The sequence below is a fragment of the Nycticebus coucang genome, chromosome 11 (assembly GCF_027406575.1).
Source record: "Nycticebus coucang isolate mNycCou1 chromosome 11, mNycCou1.pri, whole genome shotgun sequence".
In the NCBI taxonomy this organism is placed as follows: domain Eukaryota; kingdom Metazoa; phylum Chordata; class Mammalia; order Primates; family Lorisidae; genus Nycticebus; species Nycticebus coucang.
This window is the reverse complement of record NC_069790.1, coordinates 28,645,171-28,661,648: the sequence shown is the minus strand read 5'-3', so window position 1 is coordinate 28,661,648 and position 16,478 is coordinate 28,645,171.

Below are 16,478 nucleotides of genomic sequence, written 5' to 3'. Positions count from 1 at the left end.
TCTTAGTAAAGCATCATGAGAATGGAGAAGCATGAATCCTAGGTACTCAATTTTGATATGAGGACAATTAATGACAATTAAGGTTATGGAGAGGGGAAGGAAAAGCAGAGAGAGGGAAGGAGGGATAGGGGCATGGCCTTGTGGTGCACGCCACACCTTCTGGGGGCAAGACATGATTGCAAGAGTGACTTTACCTAACAAATGCAATCAGTGTAACCTGGCTTATTGTACCCTCAATGAATCCCCATCAATTAAAAAAAAAAAAAAAAGAATATGAAAGGACAAGCCAGTGACTGGGAGAAAATATTTGCAAATCACTTATAAATGTTTCACATCTAGAATATATACCAGTCTGATTTAAAACTGGGTGAAAGAATTGAACAGACATTTTGCCAAAGAAGACATTGTACATTTATGTGCAAATAAGCACATAAAAAATATTTGACATCACCAGCCATCAGGAAAATGCAAATTGAAATCACCAAGAGATATCACTATAACACCTATTAGAGTGACTAGAATTAAAAATGCTTAGAGCTCCAAACACTGGCATGGATGCAGAGAAACTGGATCTCTCAGACATTGCTAGTGGTAATGTAAAATGGGATAGTCAGTCTGGCAGTCTGGTAGTGTCTTAAAAAGTCCACCCATAAACTATTCACAGATTTATTTGTAATAGCCAAAAATTAGAAATGACCCACATACCCCTCAATGACCCACATACCCACATTACCCCTCAGCATAATTACTTTGAAATCCAACTAAGGTGGATCTTAGGAACGTTATGATGAGTGAAAAAAGCTGTCTTGAAAGATTATGTATTGCATGATCCCATTTGTATAGCATTCTTAAAATGACAAAATTACAGAGCTGGAAAACAGATATATAAACTTTTTTTTTAATTTAATTTTTTTTTTTTGCAGTTTTTGGCCGGGGCTGGGTCTGAATACACCACCTCTGGCATATGGGGCCGGCGTCCTACCCCTTTGAGCCACAGGCACCACCTGGAAAACAGATAAATGGCTGCCAAGGGCTATAAAAGGACAGACTAGGGAGTTCCTTCCTGGTGATGGAACGGTTCGGTATGTTGATTGTAATTGTACTTTTACAGTGCTACACATATGGTAACATGTCATAGAATTATTCAGAGACACAAATAAAAACTTTGATGATACATACAAATGATGATGAAATATGAATGATGCCCAGTCTAGTTAGTTATATTGTACTAATCAATATCCTTGTTTTGGTAATGAACTATATAGTTAAGTAAAATGTTACTATTGGGTAATGAGTACATGAGGCCTCTGTACGATTTTTACATTTTATGAGTCTGTAATTATTTCAAAATAAAAAGTAAAATTTAAAAAAAGGTATTCAATTCTATTATGGGAAAACATTTGAGCATGTATATGAATCTACTTTTCAGTTGTAAATTTTATGAAATCTAAATACTGACCAAGAATTTCTGATGAAAATTTAGCATATGAATTGAAATGTGTTGTAAATGTAAACTACACACTGTGTTTTGAAGATTTAGTGTGAAGAAAATTCTAAAATATCCATAATTTTTATATTGATTAAATATTCAAATGATACTATTTTATATATTGGGTTAAATGAAACATATAATTAAAATAAATTTCTTTCTTTTGTTTTTTTTTAGAGACAGAGTCTTGCTGTGTTGCCTGGGCTAAAGTGCAATGGCATGATCACAGCCTCAAACTCCTGGGTTTGAGCACAGTCCTCCCACCTCAGCCTCCCAAGTAGCTGGCCCAGCCAATGATTTTTTTTTTCTTTTTGATAGAGATAGGATCTTGGGATCTCACTATGTTGCCCAGGCTGATCTTGAACTCCTGGCCTCAAGCAATCCTTCCACCTCAGCCTTTCACAAAGAAATGATTTTGTCTTTCATTTTCACGTTTAAAAATGTGGCTTTTAGAAAATTTAAAATTACATATGCAGTTCCTATTATATTTCTATTAGATTCCTGTTCTAAGGAAAGGTTTTAAATATGAGACCCTGAAAATGGAAACATATAGGCTTATGCGTATAAGCAATTTTTATTCAAAGGACAACATTCATATATTTTTTCACAATTTTATTAACACATAGCTGATATATGATAAACTAAAATATTTAAAGTGTACAATTTGGACAGTCTGACATAAAAGTATGAATTTATAAAACCCATCATCACAAGATAATAAACATTTTTATTGCCCTTCAAATTTTCTTTCCTCCTGCCATCTCCATCACCAAGCAATTGATCATCTTTCTAACACTATAAATATACTATTTTCTAGATTTTTAAATAAATAAACATACTAATTGGTATCTTTCACTCAGCATAATTACTTTGAAATCCATCCATGTTGTTTCGCACATCAATAGTTCAATTCCTTTTCACTGCTAAATTAGTGTGTATTGGACAGGAATATGTCTACTCATTTACTTGTTCAGGGACTTTTGGCCTGTTCCCAGCTTTTAACTATTACAAATAAAGCTGTTGCACATTTTAATTGGGTTGTTTTTTTTTTCTTCTTATTGAGCAAGGAGAGTTTTATTTTACATAAAACACAAATCCTTTCTGAAATATATATTTTGCAGATAATTTCACCCAGGTTGTGGCTTGTCTTTTAACAAGTTTTTTGAAGAGCAAGTGTTTTACTTTAATCTAATCTATCATTTTTTCTTTTATAGTTCATATTTTTGTGTCCTATTCAAAAAATCTTTTTTTAACCCAAAGTAGCTAAGTTTTTTCCTATGCTTTCTTCTGGAATTTGTATAACTTAATCTCTTACCGTTAGGTCCAATATTTGTTTAGACTTACTTTTATACATAGCATGAGTAAAGAAAGAGTCAAGGTTCTTTGTGCATGTGTATGTATTTACCCTGTTTCCCCGAAAATAAGACATCCTCCGAAAATAAGACCTACTTACAGGAAAGATAAGACGTCCTCTGAAAATAAGACCTAGCACATCTTTGGGAGCACACCTTAAAATAAGACACTGTCTTATTTTCGGGAAAACCGGGTAAGTACAGTTCAGCCTTGTACCACATGGGGATTGCAGTGCTGACCACCATGCCATCAAAAAGTTGCATTTAACTTTGGACTTTTTCAATATTCTTTTTTTTTATCCTTTTTTTTTATTAAATCATAACTGTATACATTGATATGATCATGGGGCATCATACACTCGCTTCATAGACCATTTGACACATTTTTATCACAGTGGTTAACATAGCTTTCTGGCGTTATCTCAGTTACTGTGCCAAAACATTTACATTCTACATTTACCAAGTTTCGCAAATACCCCTGTAAGATGCACCACAGGTGTGATCCCACCGATCCCCCTCCCTCCACCCACCCCCCTTCCCACTTCTCCCTATTGTTAAGTTATAGCTGGGTTATAGCTTTCATGTCAGAGTCCCAAATTAGTTTCATAGTAGGGCTGTGTACATTGGGTACTTTTTCTTCCATTCTTGGGATACTTTACTAAGGAGAATATATTCCAGCTCCATCCATGTAAACATGAAAGAGGTAAAGTCTCCATCTTTCTTTAAGGCTGCATAGTATTCCACAGTATACATATACCACAATTTATTAATCCATTCGTGGATCGATGGGCACTTGGGCTTTTTCCATGACTTAGCTATTATGAATTGGGCTGCAATAAAAATTCTGGTACAAATATCTTTGTTATGTTGTCATTTTTGGTCTTCTGGGTATATGCGCAGCAGAGGAATTACAGGATTGAATGGCAGATCTATTTTTAGATCTCTGAGTGTTCTCCATATATCTTTCCAAAAGGAATGTATTAATTTGCATTCCCACCAGCAGTGCAGAAGTGTTCCCTTTTCTCCGCATCCACGCCAACATCTCTGGTCTTGAGATTTTGTGATATAGGCTAGTCTCATTGGAGTTAGATGATATCTCAAAGTAGTTTTGATTTGCATTTCTCTGATGATTAAAGATGATGAGCATTTTTTCATATGTCTGAAGGCCTTGCGCCTGTCTTCTTCAGAGAAGTTTCTCTTCAAATCCCTTGCCCAGCCTGTGATGGGATCCCTTGTTTTTTTCTTGCTAATGCGTTTGAGTTCTCTGTGGATTCTGGTTATTAAACCTTTGTCAGAGATATACCCTGCAAATATCTTCTCCCATTCTGAGGGCTGTCTGCTTGCTCTGCTTACTGTGTTCTTAGCTGTGCAGAAGCTTTTTAGTTTGATCAAGTCCCAGTAGTGTATTTTTGAAGCTGCTTCAATTGCCCCGGGGGGTTCTCCTCATGAAATACTCACCCAGACCAATTTCTTCAAGGGTTTTTCCCTGCATTCTCCTCTAGTATTTTTATAGTTTCATGTTTTAAGTTTAAATCTTTAATCCAATGAGAGTCTATCTTAGTTAATGGTGAAAGGTGTGGGTCCAATTTCAGTCTTCTGCAGGTTGCCAGCCAGTTCACCCAGCACCATTTGTTAAATAGGGAATCTTTTCCCCACTGAATGTTTTTAATTGGCTTGTCAAAAATCAAATAGCGGTAAGTAGCTGGATTCATCTCTTGGTTCTCTATTCTGTTCCAGATATCTACTTCTCTGTTCTTGTGCCAATACCATGCTGTTTTGATCACTATCGATTTCTAGTAAAGTCTGAGGTCTGGTAGTGGGTTTCCTCCTGTTTTGTTTTTGTTTCTGAGTAATGTCTTGGCTATTTGAGTTTTTTTCTGATTCCATATAAAACGAAGTAATGTTTTTTCAAGATCTTTAAAATATGACAATGGAGCTTTAATAGGGAGTGCGTTAAATTATATATTGCTTTGGGTAGTATGGACATTTTGATAATGTTGATTCTTCCCAGCCATGAGCATGGTATGTTTTTCCATTTGTTAACATTTTCAGCTATTTCTTTTCTTAGAGTTTCATAGTTCTCTTTATAGAGATCTTTCACGTCTTTTGTTAGGTAAATTCCCAAATATTTCATCTTCTTTGGCACTACTGTGAATGGTATAGAGTCCTTAACTGCTTTTTCAACTTGACTGTTGTTGGTGTATATAAAGGCTACCGATTTATGAATGTTGATTTTGTAACCTGAGACGCTGCTGTATTCCTTGATCACTTCTAGGAGTTTTGTAGTAGAGTCCCTAGTGTTTTCCAGATACACAATCATATCATCTGCGAAGAGCGAAAGTTTGATCTCTTCTGACCCTATATGGATACCCTTGATCGCCTTTTCTTCCCTAATTGCGGTGGCTAAAACTTCCATCACAATGTTGAAAAGCAATGGAGACAATGGGCAGCCTTGTCTGGTTCCTGATCTGAGTGGAAATGATTCCAATTTAACTCCATTCAATATTATATTGGCTGTGGGTTTGCTGTAGATAGCCTCTATGAGTTTAAGAAAAGTCCCTTCTAGACCAATTTTCTTGAGTGTTTGGATCATGAAGGGATGCTGGATATTATCAAAAGCTTTTTCTGCATCAATTGAGAGAATCATATGGTCTTTGTTTTTTAATTTGTTTATGTGCTGAATTACATTTATAGATTTACGTATATTGAACCAGCCTTGAGACCCTGGGATAAAACCAACTTGGTCATGATGTATAATTTGTTTGATGTGTTGCTGGATTCTGTTTGTTAGGATCTTGTTGAATATTTTTGCATCTATATTCATTAGTGATACTGGTCTGTAATTTTCTTTTCTTGTTGGGTCTTTTCCTGGTTTGGGGATCAGGGTGATGTTTGCTTCATAGAACGTGTTGGGTAGTCTTCCTTCTTTTTCTACATTTTGGAACAGGTTGAGTAATATAGGTACTAATTCCTCTTTAAAAGTTTGGTAGAATTCTGACGTGAAACCATCTGGTCCCGGGCTTTTCTTTTTAGGGAGGTTTTGTATAGTTGATGCTATTTCTGAACTTGATATGGGTCTGTTCAACATTTCTACTTTATTCTGGTTAAGTCTTGGAAGGTGGCATGCTTCCAAGTATCGGTCTATTTCCTTCAGATTTTCATATTTCTGAGAATAAAGTTTCTTGTAATATTCATTAAGGATTTTTTGGATTTCTGATGAGTCTGTGGTTATTTCGTCTTTGTTGTTTCTGATTGATGACATTAGGGATTTTACTCTTTTTTTCCTGATTAGGTTGGCCAGAGGTTTATCTATTTTATTGACCTTTTCAAAAAACCAGCTTTTTGATTTATTGATCTGTTGTATTATTCTTTTGTTTTCAATTTCATTTAATTCTGCTCTAATTTTGGTTATTTCTTTTCTTCTACTGGGTTTGGGCTTGGAATGTTCTTCCTTTTCCAGTTGCGTGAGATGTCCCATTAAGTTGTTAACTTCCTCTCTTTCCGTTCTCTTGAGGAAGGCTTGCAGTGCTATAAATTTCCCTCTTAGAACTGCCTTTGCGGTGTCCCAGAGGTTCTGATAGTTTGTGTCTTCATTGTCATTTTGTTCCATAAAATTGGCGATTTCTTTCTTAATCTCATCTCTGACCCAGCTATCAATCAGCATAAGGTTATTTAACTTCCATGTTTTTGTATGGGTATGCAGATTCCTGTTGTTACTCAATTCAAGTTTTATTCCATGATGGTCCGAGAAGATGCATGGAATAATTTCTATTCCTTTAAATTTACTGTGGTTGGACTTGTGACCTAAAATGTGGTCAATTTTGGAGTAAGTTCCGTGGGCTGATGAGAAGTATGTGTATTCAGTTTTGTTGGGATGAAATATTCTGTAGATGTCTGCTAAATCTAAATATTGGATGGTTAGGTTTAAATCTAAGATTTCTTTGCTCAGCTTCTTTCTGGAGGATCGATCCAACACTGCCAAGGGAGTGTTGAAATCTGCGACGATTATGGAGCTGGAGGAAATCAAGTTACTCATGTCTGTTAGAGTTTCTCTTATAAATTGAGGTGCATTCTGGTTGGGTGCATAGATATTAATAATTGAGATCTCATCATATTGAGTATTACCCTTAACAAATATGAAGTGACCATTGTTGTCCTTCCTTACTTTTGATGGTTTAAAGCCTACTGTATCTGCAAATAAAATTGCAACACCTGCTTTTTTCTGATTACCATTTGCCTGAAATATGGATGACCATCCTTTCACCCTGAGTCTGTATTTGTCTTTTAAGTTGAGATGTGACTTTTGTATGCAACAAATATCTGGCTTGAGTTTTTGTATCCAGTCAGCTAACCTATGCCTCTTTAGAGGACAGTTTAAGCCATTCACATTGATGGAGAGTATTGATAAGTCTGGTGGAATTTTGGGTATCGAGTCTTTCAAAGGTCCAGTGGACATTTTTAATCCTTTCGCCAGTGTGGAAGTTGGAGTTTGATCCGAAGTTTCTGAGTGAGTTTACTTTTGTGGTGTAGGACTGGGTTGGTCATTGTGGAGGATAGGTCTGAGAATATCCTGAAGAGCTGGTTTACTTATGGCAAATTTTTTCAACATATGAATGTCATTGAAGTATTTAATTTCTCCATCATAGATGAAACTCAGTTTAGCTGGATACAAGATCCTGGGTTGAAAATTTTTTTGCTTTAGGAGATTAAAAGTTGATGACCACCCTCTTCTGGCTTGAAAAGTTTCAGCAGAGAGATCTGCAGTTATTCTAGTATTCTTACCTTTGTACATTATAGTTTTCTTTCGCCGGGCTGCTTTGAGAATCTTCTCTTTCATGTTAACTTTAGTGAAGCTAATTATGATATGTCTGGGTGATGACTTATTGGGGTTGAATCGTGCTGGGGTTCTGAAGCTGTCTGCTATCTGAATTTCAGATTCTCTAGGCATGTCTGGAAATTTTTCTTTTATAATTTCATGCAGAAGGGCCTCTGTGCCCTTGGAGGCCACTTCATCGTTCTCAGAAATTCCTATAATCCTTATGTTGCTTTTTTTCGAATTATCTGAGAGTTCTCTGAGTGAGTGATCCGTTTTTGCTCTCCATTTCTCTTCCTCTTTGAGAGATTGGGAGCATTCGAAGACTTTATCTTCAATGTCAGAAATCCTTTCTTCTGCTTGCTCCATTCTGTTACTGAGGGATTCTACTGTATTTTTCATATCTTTGAGGGCTGTAAGTTCTTGCTTCAGTGTGTCTAAGTCTTTGGTGGTTTTGTCTTTAAATTCGTTAAATTCTTGAGACAATTTTTGAATTTCTCCTCGGATTCCTAATTCCATTTTATTAATCTTGTCTGCAATCCAAATTCTGAATTCGATTTCTGACATCTCAGCCAGTTGTTTATGAATGGGATCTTCAATCACATCTGCCGTATCTTTTCTTGGGGGGGTTGATCTATTCTGGTTATTCATGTTACCAGAGTTTTTCCGCTGATTCCACCCCATGGTTATTTTACTCCCTTTGGTTTTTCCCCTGGGGTTTTATCGAGGGCCCGTACAGTGTTGTGGCCTGAGAAACTGGGGCCCTGTCTGGTGTGGTGGAGCAAAGTGGTTCTGTCTTATTTTCAGCTGGTTTCTGTTCGATCCTATTGCAACTTCTACTCTGGCTTGAAGTCTCAACTGTGTGGAAAAATCAGCAATTAAGTCACCCCACCTGCCCACCTCTGGCCCCAGTTGGAAAAGGAGAATCAACCTTCCTACAACCATACACCCAGGGCACCACCTGAAAAGTCCTCAGTCTATTAGCCCAGTTCAAAAGGTCTGAATCTACTGTCTCAATTGGCACTTGTCTCGGGTGAGAGAGTTCAAGAGGTCTCTGGGAACTGGATCACAGGGGCCTGGTGACTCCTCTGACACGGCTCACCCCAGTGCAGTGTGGAGTCAGGAGGATCCACCCAGCAAACAGAGCAGTCTGGGAAGGTTGACGTCTCCTTCCCCACTTTGCCCCTTTGTCAGACCCAGTCACTGGCATCTCTGCAGATGGCTAACCCAGTTGCCTGCAGTGAACAGACACTCCAGGGGTTTGCACCTGCCTGAATCGCAAGGAAGTCTGCCAGGCCCCCGTAGATTGCCGCTATCTAGCAGGAGGAGATGGGGCCTGACATCTATGAGTGTTTTATGCAGGTGATGGGAGGGAGGTGTTCACTCAGTCTTAGCCCCGTCCCTGATGGATGCTGCTAACAGAACAGAACAGAACAGAACAGACAACTTTGCGGGGTTCTGTCTCTGTTCCTGTCGAAATCGCCTACAGAAGACGAGCTGTTTTGAGTTCAAACGTCTTTGGTGTTGGAGGTTTGAGTCCAATCACCTCTCTGGGTCGGCCCCGCCCTTGAAGCTTCCCGGGTTTGTGAGCAGTGTCAGGAAATCCCCCGCTCACAGGTGGCCTCCTCTGGTTGCCCAGGGAGACAGGGGGTGTGGCCTCAGAATATCCAGAAGTGAGCGTTCTGCCGTTAAAAAAAAAAGTGCTGTTGATCTACCTCCAAGGGGGTTCCGAGCCGTAGGGAGCCCGGTCGACAGCGAGCAGATTCAGTTTCTCCCAGTCTCTCGCCCGGTTGTACTGCCGCAGCTCAAGCCTTCAGGCTTCAGAGTGGGTGCGGGGTGGGAGGGAGCGGCTGGAGCCCAGAACCACTGGGCAGCGGACAGACTCGGCTATCCCCAGTTCCCTGCCCAGCCACACGGCAGGTGTTCAGGTCTCCGGACCACAGAGTGAGGGCGGGGGAGTGCCTGGAACTCAGAGCCAGCAGGGGCTCCAAGCCGTAGGGAGCCTGGTCGACAGCGAGCAGATTCAGGTTCTCCGGGTCTCTCGCCCCGCAGCTCAAGCCTTCAGGCTTTAGAGTGGGGGCGGGGTGGAGGGAGTGGCTGGAGCTCAAACCGAGCAGGTCTCCGGATCCCAGAGCGAGGGCAGGGTGAACGCTGGGAGCCTGGAGCCAGAGCCCAGTCTGCAGCGAGCAAATTCAGATTCTTCCGGTCTCTTGCCTGGGTATACCGCTGCAGCTCAAGCCTTCAGGCTTCAGAGTGGGGGCGGGGTGGGAGGTAGTGGCTGGAGCCCAGAATCCCTGGGCAGCGAACAGACTCGGCTATCCCCAGTTCCCTGCCCAGCCACACAGCAGGTGTTCAGGTCTCCGGACCACAGAGTGAGGGCGGGGGAGCGCCAGGCACTCCGAGCCAGCAGGGGCTCCGAGCCTAGGGAGCCCGGTGGACAGTGAACGGATTCAGATTCTCCCGGTCTCTCGCCTGGTTGTACCGCCGCAGCTCAAGCCTTTAGGCTTTAGAGTGGGGGCGGGGTGGAGGGAGTAGCTGTAGCTCAGAACCGAGCAGGCGTTCAGGTCTCTGGACCACAGAGCGAGGGCGGGGTGAACGCCGGGAGCCCGGGGCTCTCGGCAGCAAGGAAATTCAGATTCTTCCCGTCTCTCGCCTGGTTGTACTGCCGTAGCTCAAGCCTTCAGGCTTCAGAGTGGGGGCGGGGTGGGAGGGAGCGGCTGGAGCCCAGAACCGCTGGGCAGCGAACAGACTCAGCTATCCCCAGTTCCCTGCCCAGCCACACAGCAGGCGTTCAGGTCTCCGGACCACAGAATGAGGGCGGGGGGAGCGCCAGGCACTCAGAGCAGCTGGTAGCAAGTTCGACTCAGCTATATGCCTGGAGGTATTGTTGCCCAAGGAGGGCTGCTGCACCTCGCCTCGGGGAAGTGCCACCCTGGTGAGGGTCTCCCTCCGCTGACTGTCCTAACCTCTCTCCCGTGCCCCAGAAACAGCGCTGACCAGCCACAGCTCAGGGACTGTCCTCTTCCCTTTAGGAGCCACCCAAGAATCCGAACTCCTGGGGGACAGGCTTTCAGACCTCAGAGAGAGTGGAGGGAAGTGCTGGGTACTCAGAGTCACCGGCAAAGGAAATTTACAGATTTATACAGTTTTATGCCTGGCAGGATAACGCCTAGGCCTCCTAGTAAGGGAGGTAGGTCTAGTTTGTAGTAGGTCTTTCCCATGAAGTGTAGTGGGATGGCCTTTGATTTCTGCCCTTTTGTTTGTGGGGCCCTTAAGCCGATCAGGTGGGGAGGGGGGACTCCCGTCCGCTTGGTGATGGGTTTTGTACCTTTTGTTTGCTTCCTTGTGATCGCAGCTCTCCTCAGCGGGGTTGATGTGCGTTCTTCAACTTTCTCGCTTGGTGTTGCTGGAATCCATCAGATTATTTGCTAAATTTTCGTCCCCTAACTCTCCTTCAGGACAGGAGCCTCTATGGAAAGCTGGCTTCAGTCCGCCATCTTCCCATCATCCCCCGACTTTTTCAATATTCCGCTTGCTCCTTTTACTTTATTTATTTATTTTTTTTTTTTGTGATTTTTGGCCGGGGCTGGGTTTGAACCCACCACCTCTGGCATATGGGACCGGCGCCCTACTCCTTGAGCCACAGGTGCCACCCTAACTTTGGACTTTTTCAAAAACTTAACTACTAATAGTCTACTATTAACTGAAAGTCTTACCAATAACCTAAACAGTAAATTAACACATATTTTGTATGTTATATTATATGCTGTATTCTTACAATAAAGTAAGCTAGAGAAAAAAAAACATTATTAAGAAAATTTAAGGAAGAGAAAAATGTATTTACTATTTGTTAAGTCCAAGTGGATCATCATAAAGGCTTTCCTCCTCTTCACCTTAATGTTGAGTAGGCTGAGAAGGAGGAAGAGGACAGGTTACTTTTACTGTCTCAGGAGTGGCAGAGATGGAAGAAAATATGTGAGGAAGGGTATCCCTCACAGTTCCAACCCCTTCAAGGGTCAACTGTACATCTAACTAATTTATTTAAAAAAGTATCCTTTCCTCATTGGGTTTCCCTTTTAAGAATGTCAGTTGATATATGTGCTGGCCTATTTCTAGTGTGCTCCGTTGATTATTTCTAAGGCTATTTCACGCTGTCTTGATTACTGTAGCTCTATAGTAAACCTTACATACAAACTCACATAGATTAAGTCCTCCAACTTCATTCTCTTTTTTAAATGTTTTTGACCATTCTACATCTTTTGAACTTCCATAAAAATTTCAGAATCAGTTTCCCCATTTCCTAAAAAAAGAAAGTCCTGCTGATATTTTTATTGAGCTTGCATTGAATCTATAGATCAACTTGGGGAGAATGGACAACTGAACAATATCAAGCCTTCTGATTTATGGCTGTGTCTCTCTTCCCTTTTCAGGTCTTTTAAATTATTTTGACAATATTTTATAGTTTTCAATGGAAAGGTCTTGCATAACTTTTTCTCAAACTAATACTTACGTTCATACTTTTTGCTATTTGAAATGGTATTCTATTGCAATTTTGGAGGAACCCCCCCCCGATTTTCATTCGTATATTCTTTATCCTTCAATCTTGCTAAACTCACTTATTTGTTCCCATAGCTGTTTTTGTACATTTCTTAGAATTGTCTACATAGTCATATTATCTGTATTATCATAGAGACTATTTTATGTTTTTTGTTTCAACCTGAATGCTGTTGTTATTTCTTTTTCTTTCTTTATTACGTTTGCTCTAACCTTCCTTAACAATGATGGATAGAAGTGGTGAGAAGAGATGTGCTGTATTGTTCTCAACCTTAGATGAAAAGCCTCTTAGATTAAAAGCACCTTCCCTTGGAGTGTCTCTAGATTTTTGTATTTTTTTAGTGGGAAATTTCTAACTACAAATTACATTTCTTTAATAGCTATTAGCTATTCAGGTTATGCATCTTTTGTGTGATCTTTGGGGGATGGTTTCTTTTAAAGAATTTGTCCCTTACATCTAAGATGTCAAATATATTGGTAAAAAGTTGTTTATTAAAATTTTTATTTTTTTTATGTCTACAATTTCTGTATTGGTGCCCCCTCCATTCATATAATGGATAGTTTGTACCTTCTCTTTTTTTCATCTGTCCAGCTAAAGATTGATCACTCTTATTGATCTCAAATAACCAGGTTTTTTGGGGGGAGGGTACAATGCGCTGATTTTATATACCATTTGGAATGTTTACATAGAATTGGTTAACATAGTGTTCACCTCACTTATTTAATTGCTGTGTTTAGACATTTATACTCCACCATTAATATAGTTGACATGTACCCTTGCAGGTTTTGATTCCAATGATATTCTGTATCTTTTTTTGTTTTCTATTTTCTCTAGCCTCTTGAACATTTTTAATATATTTTAAATTTTAAGTACATTTATAATAGCTCTTTTAATGTCTTTAATTATTAATTCTAACATCTGTGTCATTTTTTGTTCTGCTTTTACTATTGTTTTTCTTAACAGTATGAGAAGTATTTGCCTACTTTTTTTTATGCACAAATAGACAGGAGTACATATAATTTATATGTTTAAGATAAAGAGTAATAACAAAATTAACATATGCTTAACACCCCAAACAGTTTAGCCAAAAGAATGCTATCAATACCTACAATCTGTCTCTGATTGCACTTCTTCAATCTACTCAAAGGTAACCACTATCTTGAATTTTGTGTTAAATTGTCATTTATTTATTTTTACTTAGGTATATAACCCTAAAGCAAATATTAATTTTTAACTTTTTTGACCTTTATCAAAATACAATAATTCTTGACTTACTTTTTTCACTCAATTATGATATTTTTAAAATTCAATCAAATAAATATGTGTATCTGCTGTTCATTTTCTATGATAAATAATATTTCATTAAATTAATATTCAAAAGATCTATTCTTCTATTTGCAGACATGAGAGTTGTTTCCAGTTTTTGTTTTTGTTTGTTTGCTACTACAGTGCTTTTATGACTACATTTGACTATGTCCTTGGTGGCACATGAAAAAAGTCTCCCTAAGGTATTTATCTTGAAATAATATTTCTGAATTGGAGACTACACAAATTTTCAACTATGCTAACTAACATTAAATTGCTTTTAAAAGTTGTCTTACCAATTTGCTCTTCAATCAGCAGTATGTGAATTTCTATTGCACTGTATCTTTGCCAATATTTGGTTTGTTGGGCAATGTAATTTTGCCAATCTGATAGGAAAAGAATGGTATCTGTAGAAGTCATTTGTTTTTCCTAAACAGTACCCATTATTCCCCCATTCCAAGCACATGGTAGAAGGAATTGCATTTGCTGCCCCTTGTGGTTGGGTGGGCTCATTTGATGTGTGCCCCTTGCCACTTTCAGGCTGGAAACTGATGCAAATACCTCCATGGGCTTCTTCCTTCTGGCAAGGAGACTGACAACATTCAGGAAGTGACTGTTGTGTGACTCTGGGAACGTGAACAACCACTATGAACAGATGACCTCCGTTTTCAGATGATCTATAATGGACAGTCAGTTAGCGTGAGAAGCAAAATTTTGTTGGTATGATGCTTGAGTGTTGGTGGCAACAATATTACCTAGAATATCATGATACACAGAATATCTCATTGTGGTTTTAATTTGCTTTTTGCTGCTTACTAATGAGACTGGACATCTTTTGGCCATTCCCTCTTCTTTTGTAAAGTGCCTACTTATGGCTTTTTCATTTTTCAATTGGTTTCTTTGTCTTGCTCTTGTTGATTTATAGGAGTTCTTTAGACATTTTGGATTATTATCTTTTGTCAGTTTTGTTTCAAATTCTTTACATAATTTATGTTTATTCTTGTAATGATTCTTAAACACAACTTTTTATTTTATAAAATTCCAAACCTACGAAAGCAGAGAGAATAGTATAATAAAGCTTCCTATAACCATACCTAGCTGGCTTCAGTAATTATTGACTCTTAGTAAATCATGTTTCATCTGTAATCCCTATCCATTCCTCCCACACCTAGATTATTTTGAAGAAAATGCCAGACATTGTATAATTTCATCTATATATCTCTCAAGATTTGCTATTTGGAAGTGGGGTCTATTCCATTCTCCCAACCCACATAGACCAAAGGCTTTTCCTGTTCCCTTTTAAACAACCTAAGCTGTCTTGGGAGAGTTTGTGTCTCAACTAATTGGATGGCTAAAGACATTTAAAAAAATTTTTTCATTATATTATGTTAAAAGCACTAGAAATGACTTAATTTAGCACACATTCATGTTGCTCAGACACTTCTAAGTATATTTTAAACTTGTATATTTTATATTTTATTCATGCGTATATATGTTTTCTACTATCCATTTAAATTTCTAAAATATCTGAACTATTTCTATCGGCCTTGTTTGAAATAATGCCTGATAACAAATTCTATTTGATAGAATTCACATGTTTATACATATATGATGATTGTTAGGATATCATTAGGAAAATGAACTTGAAGTATGGCTTGATTTGTATAGATAATTCTAATGGCTAGAGAAAGAAATGTATCTCATATGGAATAAAATGTGATTTTTTCCCCTATTTTGCTCATTTCAGTTTTCTTTCTTTGATACTTTTTCTAGGCAGTTTATGAGTTGTATATTCAGTGCTATTTTTTGAAAGGCACACAATTGAAAATATATGGTTGTACTGTGGATAAATGCACTGCACTGACATTACCGCCGTAGAAGAATCTGGAATGAGCATTCTATCATTCAGTCCCTTAAATGTATCATCTTGCTGAGTTGCTTTTTCAGAAGTATTCATCCATAGGGTACTTTGTCTTTCAGAATTTAAAGATTCTGTTTTCGTACCTCTCTAAATAGTGTTTTAATTGTTATTTTAAATGGCACGCCATTAGAGATTTCTGTCCTATATTGTTTTTATATGAGTCTATAGACAATAATTTTTTGTTAATTAAAAAATAAAAACAACCGTTTTATTGCTTTATATTACCTTTCACTCAAAAGGGGGGAAGGGGAGATTAAGAGGCTGACAGAGCATTGAAGAGTAATTGAAAACGCCAAAACACAATCATTGGCTTTTTCTATCTGTTTTCTTTTGCTTTTAGGTTTTTGCCTTTTGTGGCCATGGTGTGGCTGTCATCCCACACTGATCTGTTTCTTTTCCTCCAGAAAAGCTTCTCCCTTCCTTCTGACTGCTGTTTGCCCAGCTGGTGTGCGTGGAGCTCTCCTCATCCTAGTTCATGGCAGGGGTAAGAGTTGTGTGTCCTTTTGATCCTTAAATTTGACCCAATTGCCCAGTGCAGTGCTGTCAGACTTCAGGGGGCTTGTCTGCATTCTTGAAATGTGCTTCTTGAGCCACTTTATGTTTAGCAATAACTTGTGATACTAATGAAACTCTTCCTTTGTTTTAACATCCGACAAATTACTTTCCAATCTTCATTGCCAGGACAACTCCAGGGAACAGTGAATCCTTTTTTTTTTTTTTTTGAGATAGAGTCTCAGTAGCCCTGGATTGAGTGCAGTGATGCCATAGCTTACAGCAACCTCCAACTCTTGGGGTCAAGTGATCCTCTTGCCTTAGCCTCCTGAGTAGAAGGTACTACAGGTGCCTGACACAATGCCCAGATAAGTTTTTTTAGAGGCAGGGTCTTGCTCTTGCTCAGGCTGGTCTCCAACTCCTGAGCTCAGGCGATCCACCTACCTCAGCCTCCCAGAGTGCTAGGATTACAGGCGTGAGCTGCTGCACCTGGCCTTGGAACAGTGATCCTTAAACATAAGATTCTAATATGCCTTTCTTCATACCAATGT